This window comes from Lepidothrix coronata, unplaced genomic scaffold (assembly GCF_001604755.1).
Source record: "Lepidothrix coronata isolate B3197 unplaced genomic scaffold, Lepidothrix_coronata-1.0 Scaffold100, whole genome shotgun sequence".
NCBI classification, from domain to species: Eukaryota; Metazoa; Chordata; class Aves; order Passeriformes; family Pipridae; genus Lepidothrix; species Lepidothrix coronata.
In genome coordinates this window covers 1172549-1182656 of record NW_016690280.1, presented here as the reverse complement: position 1 = coordinate 1182656, position 10108 = coordinate 1172549, and the positions used below count along the sequence as shown (strand labels likewise).

General features: G+C 54.5%; 1 protein-coding gene across 3 annotated transcripts in view; it reads right to left on the bottom strand.

Moving 5' to 3' along the window:
• Window positions 1-6678, bottom strand: part of FGF1 (fibroblast growth factor 1) — a 24189-nt gene extending 17511 nt beyond the window's left edge. For 2 of the 3 annotated variants that reach the window (XM_017823010.1, XM_017823013.1), the window contains exon 1: window positions 3850-3933. The gene's annotated coding sequence lies outside the window, so the exon portion shown is untranslated. Of the gene's footprint in view, window positions 1-3849; window positions 3934-6602 lie in introns of those variants that run through there. The other variant, XM_017823011.1, reaches the window with a different exon arrangement.
• Between the last annotated feature and the right edge of the window lie 3430 nt (window positions 6679-10108).

Sequence of the window (10108 nt, the reverse complement as noted above, 5' to 3'; positions counted from 1 at the left end):
GGCACTTGGGGACATGGGCTAGGGGTGCCCTTGGCAGTGCTGGGGAAAGGCTGGACTTGATCTTAGAGGGCTTTTCCCACCTAAATGATTCTGTCATTCTATGATTCTGCAGAAATAATGTCCCTGCACAGCTGAGAGCTGGCAAGGGTGGTCTGCAGGTGGGACAGGCGGATTTACCAACCCCAGAGATGTGGGAAGGAAAGATCTGAGATTTCAGCTCTTGAGGCACAGATCTAAATTAAGAGCCAGGAGCAAGGACAGACTTTGTGAGTGCAAGTGGGTTGTGAGTCATGTATGAACTGTGTGTCCAGACCGTTGTGGGCAAAGGGAAAAGCCTCACAGCAGACAACAGTTCTGAAAGGAGTCTGTAGGGGACAAAAGGGTTTTGGATGTCACCCCATGAGTCAGTGGCACCCTGGGCACAGCAGCCAGCCCAGCTTCTGCACCCTGTGAAACACTTCCCGCGGCAAACCTTTTTCTGCCTCTTTTCTGATCTTTATCCTCAGGGTTAGCTGCCAGGCTCAAGTACCCTGGGCTTGGGTGCTGTCTATGGGATCTCTGCTTGGTCCATCCCTGGGCAGCCTTCTTGGTCCAGTGTGTACCCTGGGCAAGGGAATGGGTTTGGGGATTTGGGTCAGCACAAACAGCAGGGGAAAGGGGGGTCCTTTCCCAAGAGAATTCCCAAATATTAACCCTGGCACTGTGAGGGTCTGCCACATTCAACAGCTAGAAGTGAAGCATTTTATTATACTCTTCTTTAGCAAGCTTTTAGAGAGGAAAGCAAGGCTTGTGACAGCCAAAATTTTGTCACCTGCAGGTGCCGGGTGCTCTGCATGCTACAGACCTGCCTCTGCCTCCTCCCTGGACTGGAGGCTATGGCTGCCTATGACCCAGGCATGAGGCACGAGTCCCTGTCCCTTGGTGGGCAGTGCCACCTTCCCTGTTAAACACCAACAGAATTTGAGGAATATAAAACCTGCAAATCACCGACTGCTGCTGTGGCTGCTCTGCGCTTCAGTGTTTGCTTTGGTTCTTTAAACCAACAGACACCAATGTTGGAAACAAAAAATAGGAACTGCCATTGCTGAGAAACACCAAGTCAGGCACCTTTCTAAAACAAAGAGGGAGAGGGAGGATTCCTGCATCCACAGCAGAGACTGTGACAAAGCCATAGTGTCTCATTCTCTCTTGCTGAACGGGTTTTCAAAAAATTCTTCTGCAAAGAGATTTCTATTGTGAGATTTCTATTTGAAAGGCAGGCCTCCAGCCCTCACAATAATCCCTGACAGCTCTGCACTGGCAGACAATGTACGCAGGATTCCTAAAAATGCCCCAGCCATGAGTCAGTGCCTGCTGTGCCCAGGAGGGAGATGTGCTGGTACTCAGGGGCAGCCCATTAGGTCAGGGCAGGGTTTATCTCCCTGGAATATACATTTTCCTTTAGGGAATATTTACTGAAAGAGTTGGAAGATATAGTACAAGTGCTAATGTGTTTTGAGGCCAAAAAAGAAAGGGCAAAAAAGATTGGAGATGGAGTAAGCAAGGAAGACTGAAAGAGAAATGGAGGCTAAAGATGAGAAGAAGCCTGCAAAAGAAATGGAGTCACAAATAAGACTGGGGAGAAAAAAAAGTAGAGGAGTGTAAGAGAAAAAAAAGATTGATCAGAAGAGAAAATGAGGCCAGAAAAAATAGAGGCTGCAAAAAGGTAGAGGGCCAAGAAAGGGTGGGAGGGGGAAAGAAATGCAGAGGCTGAAAAGGGCAGGAGGCCAAAATAAAGAGGGAGGCCAAAGGAAAGGCAGAGACCAAAAAAAAGAGGAGGATGGAAAGGGGTGAGAGGTCAAAGAGGCACATGAGACATACGGGAAGGTCTGTGCAGAGGGGTCTAAAGTTTAATCGGTTCCTCGGGCCTGGACGGGGCTCAGTGGCGATAAGGCAGCACAATGTCCAATTGTTCTCCTTGCACACCGAGTCAGCCCAACTTCCTCTGGTTTCTGGGCTCGAGATGTGCAGGAACACAGACTTTGGATTTGGGCTGGACAGAGTTCGGGTCTGCCGAGGTCCCCAGCCAGACCTAGAACTCTGCATAGAGTTTTGGATAGAACATTGGATAAACTTTCATTCCCAGCTCCACCCCAGCCCAGGGGATAAACTTTTCCTCCCAAGCTCCCTAAGTTACCCTGGCCTTCCTCCCACTCCTGAGACCCTGATCTTCCTCCCAGCTGAGGCAGCTCATCATGCAGCTGGCTACAGCTCCTTGCCCTTACTCCTGATCAGCTGCACACTCAGCTCCAGAGCAGAAGCCCCACGGAACCCTGGACCCTCACCAAAGCAGGGATGGGGAGCTGTTGCTCTATCAGGGAGTTTCCTCTTTGCTAAATGGCCCAAAGGGACCAAGAGGCTGCAGGTGGCAGAAAGTGGCAGTGGGGACATGTGACCCTGGGGGGGTGAGGAGGCTCAGCCCTAACACCACCTGCACCCCCAGCCAGGGCGATTCGAGCCTTGCAGCGATTTGTCTTTATATTTGGCATCTTTGGCTTGGCTGAGAGAACAGTTCACAGCTTGGAGCATGGTGCTGATGAGGAGTCAGGGCTGACAGGCCCATCAGGATAATTGCTGCAGTAGTGCTATTTCAGCTATAAATCCTAGAAGGTTTGGGTTGGAAGGAACCTTCAAGATCATCCAGTTCCAACTCCCTGCCATGGGCAGGGGCACCTTCCACTAGACCAGGTTGCTCCAAACCCCGCCCAACCTGACCTTGAACACTTCCAGGGATGGAGCATTCCCAATCACCCTTAATTGTCCAGAGAAACTGTGGCTTCCCCAAACCCTTCTATGGTTCTGCGACTTTATTTTGGTTTTTGCATCAAAAATGAACCATTTATAGTGCTGTGTCACTGCACTATATCATTCCTGTTTGTTTGGGGTTTTTTAGTTTGTTTGGTTATTTTAATGGTCCAAATATTGTGTTTTGCCATATAAAATGTTTTTAGTTTATTGTATATTTCAATTTAAATTCTGATCTGGGCTTCTGCTTCTGCCCAGAGCTTTAGGTGAATTTGCAGTAATTTGGAGAGTGTTATTTGGAATGATGCTCCTGGCTGCGGAACCACTCCTATCTCTCCGGGTTTGGGGGCACCTGCAGGGCTTGAGGGGGTTTGTCCCAGCTGGGGGGAGCAGCACACTGACTCCCTAAAACTGTCCCTGGAGAAGGGACCTGCTGCCTCCCCACTACCCACCCCACACCTGTGCTCTGGAACCTCCCTCTGCCCCCTCTGCCCAGCATCACATGGGCATCTGTTAGGGTGGCAGAGCACTCCCTGGGGATCCATGTGGCATGTACTAGCATCCCGTGGGGATCCCAGAGACTCCTGTGCAGGTCCATGGGGCTGGCAGAGCATCCCATGGGGAACCCGAGCATCCTGTGAGGCTCCGTGGGGGTGGCAGAGGATCCCATAGGGATCCGTGAGGGTGTTAAAGCATCCCGTTGGGCTGGCAGAGCATCACATGAGGATCCGTGGGGGTGGCAGAGCAACCCTTAGGGATCCATGGGGCATGTATGAGCATCCTGTGAGGATCCTATAGCCTCCCATGGGGATCCATAGGGCTCGCAGAGCATCCCATGGGGAACCCAGAGCATCCCGTAGGGCTCGGTGCAGCATGTACGAGCATGCCCTGGCGATCCCAGAGCTGCCAGTGGGGATCCGTGGGGCTGGCAGAGCATGCATGGGGATCCGAGGGGTTCGTGTGAGTCTCCCGTGGGGCTGTCAGAGACCCCCGTGGGCTCAGCCCCGCCGCCCGCCTCGTCCCGGGTGCGGATCCCGCCGCTGTCCACCCCCGCCCCGCACCTACCGGCGGCTGCGCGGCGCTCCCGGCTGCGGCTCCGCAAGTGCGCGCGGGGAGAACCGGGATGGAACACAGGGAACGGGGATGAGGAGGATGAGGAGGAGCTGCCTCGGGGCGGGAGAGCGACGGGAGGATGCGGGGGAGGGAAAGGGGGCGGCAGTGCGCGATCGCATCCGCTCCCGCAGCGGAGCCGGGCACCTGCCTGCACTGCCCGACCACGGGTCAGACCAGCGGGCTGGGGCTGAGGCCCCCCCCGGCCAGCAGGATCGGAGAAAACCCCCCAAATGCTGGACGAGCATCAGCATTCCTGTCCCTCGCATTTCCCTCTCCCATCATCGCGGCCAAGGACATTCCTGCAGTGCTGGGTGTCTCAGTACCCTCTGAGAAGGCGATGACCCCTCTCACCCTAATCAGCTCCGGGTGCCCCGGGCAGCGGGGACAGGGTCCCTGCCCTCCCCGTGGGAGTCCCTGCCCTGCTCACAGGGTCCCTGCCCTCCCCTTGGGCAGCCGCAGAGAAGGGGCCGGGGCAGGGGCGGCCACAGGGCTACTCCGGCTGTGTTCCCGCTGGCACTGAGAGAGCTTGGCCTTAAAAGCCGAAGTGTTCCCGAGAGCGCTGTCAGCCAGATAAAATGCAGCTCTATGTCCCCGAGGACAGGAACTGGTGCCTGGTGCCGATGCCGGCTCTACCATAGGGCAGCTGTGCTGGGGCATCGGCTTCGCTGGGTTGCCAGGGCTGGGCTTGTGGGGTGCCAGCCGTGGGCTATTGGGCTCATGGGATGTCAGGGTGGATTTGTGGGATGACAGCAGTGGGCTCTTGGGGTGCCAGTGGTGGGCCTGTGAGGTGCCAGCAGTGGGCTTGTGTGCTCATGAGATGCCGGGGGGAGATGGGCTCGTGAGGTGGCAGCAGTGAGCTCGTGGGCTTATGGGGTGCCAGTGGTGAGCTCATGGGGTACAGGCTGGGTACAGGTTGGGGTGCAGCTGTGCGAGGTGTGAGGCTGCGGGTCGCTGCGTGTTTGCTGCTGCTGCAGGGCTAATGAAGCCCGAGCGATGACTTCAGCGTTTGGCCGGGCTCCACGAGTGCTTTGATGTGGTGTTTAGGCTGTGTTATCTAAGGCTCGCCCAGAATAGGCTTTTAGTCCCGGCTCACGTGGAGCCAGTGTGTTTGGACAGGCATTCCGGGCTGGAAATGCTGTGAGCCCAGACGTTTGGATAAAACATTCCCGAGTTGACTGTGGTTACCAGTGGCTGGTGCAGATGGCTCCTCATGCACCCCACAGCACAGGTGGACTCTATGGCCTTTCCTGCTATAGCACTATTCCTTTTTTTTTCCAGTTTGAACAATCCCACACATTCCTCCTGCTATTTCAGGAAATAAAAAAAGTTATAGCCAAACATTCCTGAATCTCACAGAATGGCAGTCCTGGCTATGCCTCTGGCTGTCCTGGATGAAAGGCACTGGGGTTTTGAGTATATGAGGAAGATTAGGAAATGCTGCTCCTTCTCACTCAAGGGATCACCCCCCCTTGTTTTGGAGCTGCAGGGAGACTGGCCCCTCCCTGCAACCCAGCCTTCCCCACTTGCCTGGTCCCCCTTGCACCCTGGTTGTGGTTGGCATTCAGCAGCCCTGGTGTGACGCAGGGCACGGAGCGCTGCAGATGATGTCCTGCCAAATGGTGTCCTTTCTGCCTGTCCTGAAGGCAGACGGCCCCGGGATGGAGCCAACAGCCAGAGTGAGGTATGGATGCGGAGCAAACACGGGCTTGGGCAGTGGGATCTGCACCAGGCACAAGGGGAGAGGAGACTTGGCCAAAATCCAGACACCAACAGTACTGCAGTGACCCCAGGCCCTGCACTGAGAGCTGGAGGGATGGGAGACAATGCAGGGATGGGGTCACTATGGAAACGGGGGGCACTGCAGTGATGGGGACACTGAGGAGATGGGGGTACTGAGGGGATGGGTGGTACTGCGGGGCACTGCCATGACAGCAGCTCTGCCTCCCTCTGCCCTTCCCAGTCTGGCCCTGCCTGGGCAGCCCCAGCTGCAGCAGGTGCCCATGGTATTTCCCAGGCTCTCGGGATGGATTTTGGTGGCTGGCTGCTGCTCCTGTTCCTCTCCTGCTCCTGCCTCTGTCTGGGGTAAGGAACCTCTTTACCTCACTGCCTCAAATGCCCACCAGTCTCCTCGGCTCTGAGTCCCATAAATAATGCACACTTCCTGGGGTTGTTTGGAAGCACAGTGAATAATTAACTATGGAGCCCCGAGGAAGCTGTAGGTGCTTCTCTCTGCCTGGCACCAGCTCACGCAGGCAGTGCGTGTGTGGGCAGCTGAGCCCCAGCACCTGCTGCCCCAGCAGCTCCTTATCCCTGCAAACCATGGTCCTGCAGCAAAGACAACTTAGGCGAAACGTCCTGCATATTTAAAATGAGATCCATAAGATCCCCCAGCCTTCAGCTTTGGTTCCATCTCTTTTGGAATGGTATTCCTGGAAGGAGTCATTGAGCACTGCTCAGCCCAGTAAAAGCTGAGTACTGCACAATGGTAGAAAGCCACTCCTGCCAGAGCTGGAGGGAGGAAAAGGAAACCCCAGTTGTTCCCCAGTGCCAAACGTGTGGCCAAGCTGGTGAGCTTGGCCAGGAGTTCAGGAACCAGGACCGTGCGGTGTAGACTCTTTGAGAAGGGGCTCCAAAGCCCCTGGGAGGCTGTGGCTCTGCAGGGTGCTCTGCCAGGGGAAATGGGGAATGCTGGAAGAGGCACTCACCTGAGGGTCAGTCGGAGTGTGCAGGGCTGGGTGGCAGGGGTGGCTGGGTGGCAGGGGTGGCTGGGAAGCTGGGGTCACCCTGCCCCTTGCCCCGCTTCCTGGAGCCAGCAGCTCCCACAGCAATTGTACCCACACCCCTCGCAGCACTCACGGGTGTCCCAGAGCAAGGCAGGGTCCCTCAGACGGGCACAGGCACCGGGAATGTGCCAGGTCCTGGGCAGTGGCTGGTGTTGGCCGGCAGATACCAGAGAGACACCGTGGCTGGCAGTGCCGGCTGCCGCTCTGCACCCACATAGGACAAGGAAGTATGGATAATCCTTCGCCTTGCTATTTTTTTCCTCTCATGTGATCTTGTTTTTGGACAGCTATTTTGGGGCTGGACTCCAGCCCAGGTGAAAGACAAGGATTGAATCCAGCCTCCCCCTTTCCCGGAGGCCCTCCCAGGACCTCTGCCTGTCTGCTTGCAGGACGGGGTGAAACCCTGCCACCGGCTCATGGTCCGTGCCTGCTTCCAGCCCTTTCCCTCTCTTGCTGCAGAGCCCTTTCTGCTGTGTTCTGCTCTGTGCAGCCAAGGGGTGATGGAAGCAGGCTGTGGTGAGCACACCGTGCCTGGTCACCCCTCCATCCCATGGCCTCCCCCTGCCCTTTGGGACCAGGGCTCTCACTGGCACTGGCTCAGCTGCAGAGTCGGAGTCTCCCCAGCACCATTTGCCTCTTTCTGCCCGTTTCCCCCCCAGACCAGCCTGGCAGGAAGCTGATGGGAGATAAATGCATTAAAAATACGCTTGGAGCTTTTAGCAGCCTTGGAATGAACCACTGAAACCCTGACTCTGTGTGCTGCCCATCATTCCCCTCCTGCTGGCTGGAAGCATCCCACCAGCACCTGGAGGAGATGGACAGGTGGGGACATGGGTGAAGGGGGGAACTCTGGGGGTCTGTGCTGTGTCCTGTCTGTCCCTGCCCTAGGGGCTCTGCTGGGGACATCCTTGGGCACATCCTGGTGTCAAACACTCAGCACTGTCAGGACTGACTATTTTAATCCCATTTATGTCTTTCAGCCCCACGGCTGAAGGTGAGGGGGGCCAGTGGGGTGCTGGGGAAGGGCAGCCTGGCTCTGTGGCTCGGGGAATGCAGGAGTGACCCCTGCGTGGGCAGGAGTGGGGCAGAACATGGATGTCTGGGATGTGACACTGGCTCTCGTTGTCCCCATGTGCAGGTGTCACTGCAGACACATCCGTGCCCTTTCACGGTGGATGGCGGGAGGAGTGGGTGCTGTCACAGCACGTTTGGCTGCCTAAATTGGGTCTTTGCATGACTGAAACTCGTTGATGAGTCTCAGAGAAACCTGAATTTCCCTCTCCCCAGCCTCCCCAGTTCAGCTATGAAAGAAGAGGGTTTCAGCACTGACTCCACAGCACTGTGGGCAGGTGGCACATGGCAGCACAGGACAAGCGAAGTACAGGACCCACCATGTGAGACTTCAGTCAGAGGTCAGTGTGATTTGTGTTACAGAGAAATGGGTTATTCCATAGGTGTGTTACATGAGTGGAAAAATTCAGGTTCAAAAATTTGAGGCCCATTTTTTTCAGCCTGTGTCCCAGTCTTTATTTTTTTTATATTCCATATATAAAATATATATAAAATATAATAAATACATAAAATGTACATTAAATATATATAAAACTATAAAATGAAAATATATTATTTATATGTAAGAATACATGTAATTGTTTTCTTGTTACTGCTGCCCATTAAGCAGTTTTAGGTCACATAAGGACTTAATAAGGAATTCCTCTCTGACACCTATTAAATGCTCTCTTCTCTTTTAGGGGGAATGGGAACTTTCACCATGAGCCCCACCAAAGTTTTTCTGTTGCACTTGCTGCAAATTATGGTATTTATAATAACGAGGTGAATTTTGATAACCATTAACTCCTAAGAAGCCAGTTTACCCCTTTGGAACAATCTCTGGGGAGGGCTCCGGGGGAAACCAATTACTTTATAAAAGTAACAGAGGTTTTAGCAAAGGAAAAGATGAATAAAATGACTGAGAAGGGAAAACCCTGAAGAAGAGGGAGGTGCAGGGAGGCGTCGGGGCCGCCAGAGGGCGCAGCGAGGCCGCAGCTGGAGCATCTGGACACAGCTGGATGGGCAGGCGGGCACCGCTGGGGGTAAGGCACAGCTGAATGGGGCACCGCTGGGGGATGTGGCACATCTGGGGCACAGGGCAAAGGGGAGAGGGGGCAATGGCACTGCCGAGGGGGCACGTCTGGAGCTGGGGCACAGCTGGGGCCCTGGCACAGCTGTGTTGGCTGTGGCACAACTGGCAGCCATGGGGCATCTGAAGCTCGTTTAGGTGCAGCATCCACAGCTGGGATGGGTGGCAGCAAAGCTGGCAGTTCTGGCCGAGTGGCAGCAGGTACATCTGGCACTGTGCACATTTGGTGTCACATCCACATGCACAGCTGGCAGTGCACCCACCTCTGGTACATCTGGCACTGTGCACACCTGGCACCTGGTGTCACACCCATGTACTCATCTTGTGGTGCATCCACCTCAGGTACGGCTGGCCCTGTGCACAGCTGGTGGCACACTCGTGCACAGCTGGCAGCGCACTCACCTCCGGACCTGGGGCCCAGGTTACCTCTGCTGTCTTCCAAAAGCCACTGCAGGTGCTCCAGGCTTGGGTTTGCTTCCTGCATGAGCACAGGTGGGGATGAGGCTCTGCCCCTGTAAGCAAGGCAGGAGCTCCCCATTAAGATCCTCTTGCTCTCCCTGATCTCTGCCAGAACCTGTCACTTACCCAGCCAGACACACAGGACTGTAATTTTGTTTGTCTTTGCCATGGTCTCGCACATTGCTCTGAGTCCCAGCTCCTTCACCAGGATCCTTTTGGTCTTTCCCAGTCACCGTTTCCCAGGAGGGAGCACCCCATCCTGAGGAATGACTCCCAGCCTTTGTATTTTAACAAATTGAAACGAACATTGTTTACTCCCCTCGGCACTAGTTCAGAGTCAAGAGCTGATTCCCAAAGGACTCTCCTGGATACACTAACCAAACGAGGCCTCTTCTCTTGTAATTACATTCCAGAGACAACAGACATCTCCTGATTCATTTAATATGTGCCATGTTGTATTTAGATACCTAACAGAAGCCCTATTACCTTAAAAGTCCTGCTGTTATCAAGTACTGACTTAATTACAGTTTTATCTAAAAATAGATCAAGTTAGCTTGACAGAAATCATTTGTCCTTCTCCCCTGCTTCCCGATGATCTTTCTTCCCTGCAGTTCCTGCTCCATCATGAACAGCCTCAATCCACTGACACAGCTTTTTCCTGAGACCTGCCAAGAACCCACTAGCATGGTTGCTATTCCCTCATCCCAGCCTTGCAAAATATAGAATCATAGAAATCATAGAAATCATGGAATGATTTGGGTTGGAAGGGACCGTAAAGCTTGTCTAGTCCCAAGCCCCTGGGCAGGGAGACCTTCCACTAGACCAGGTT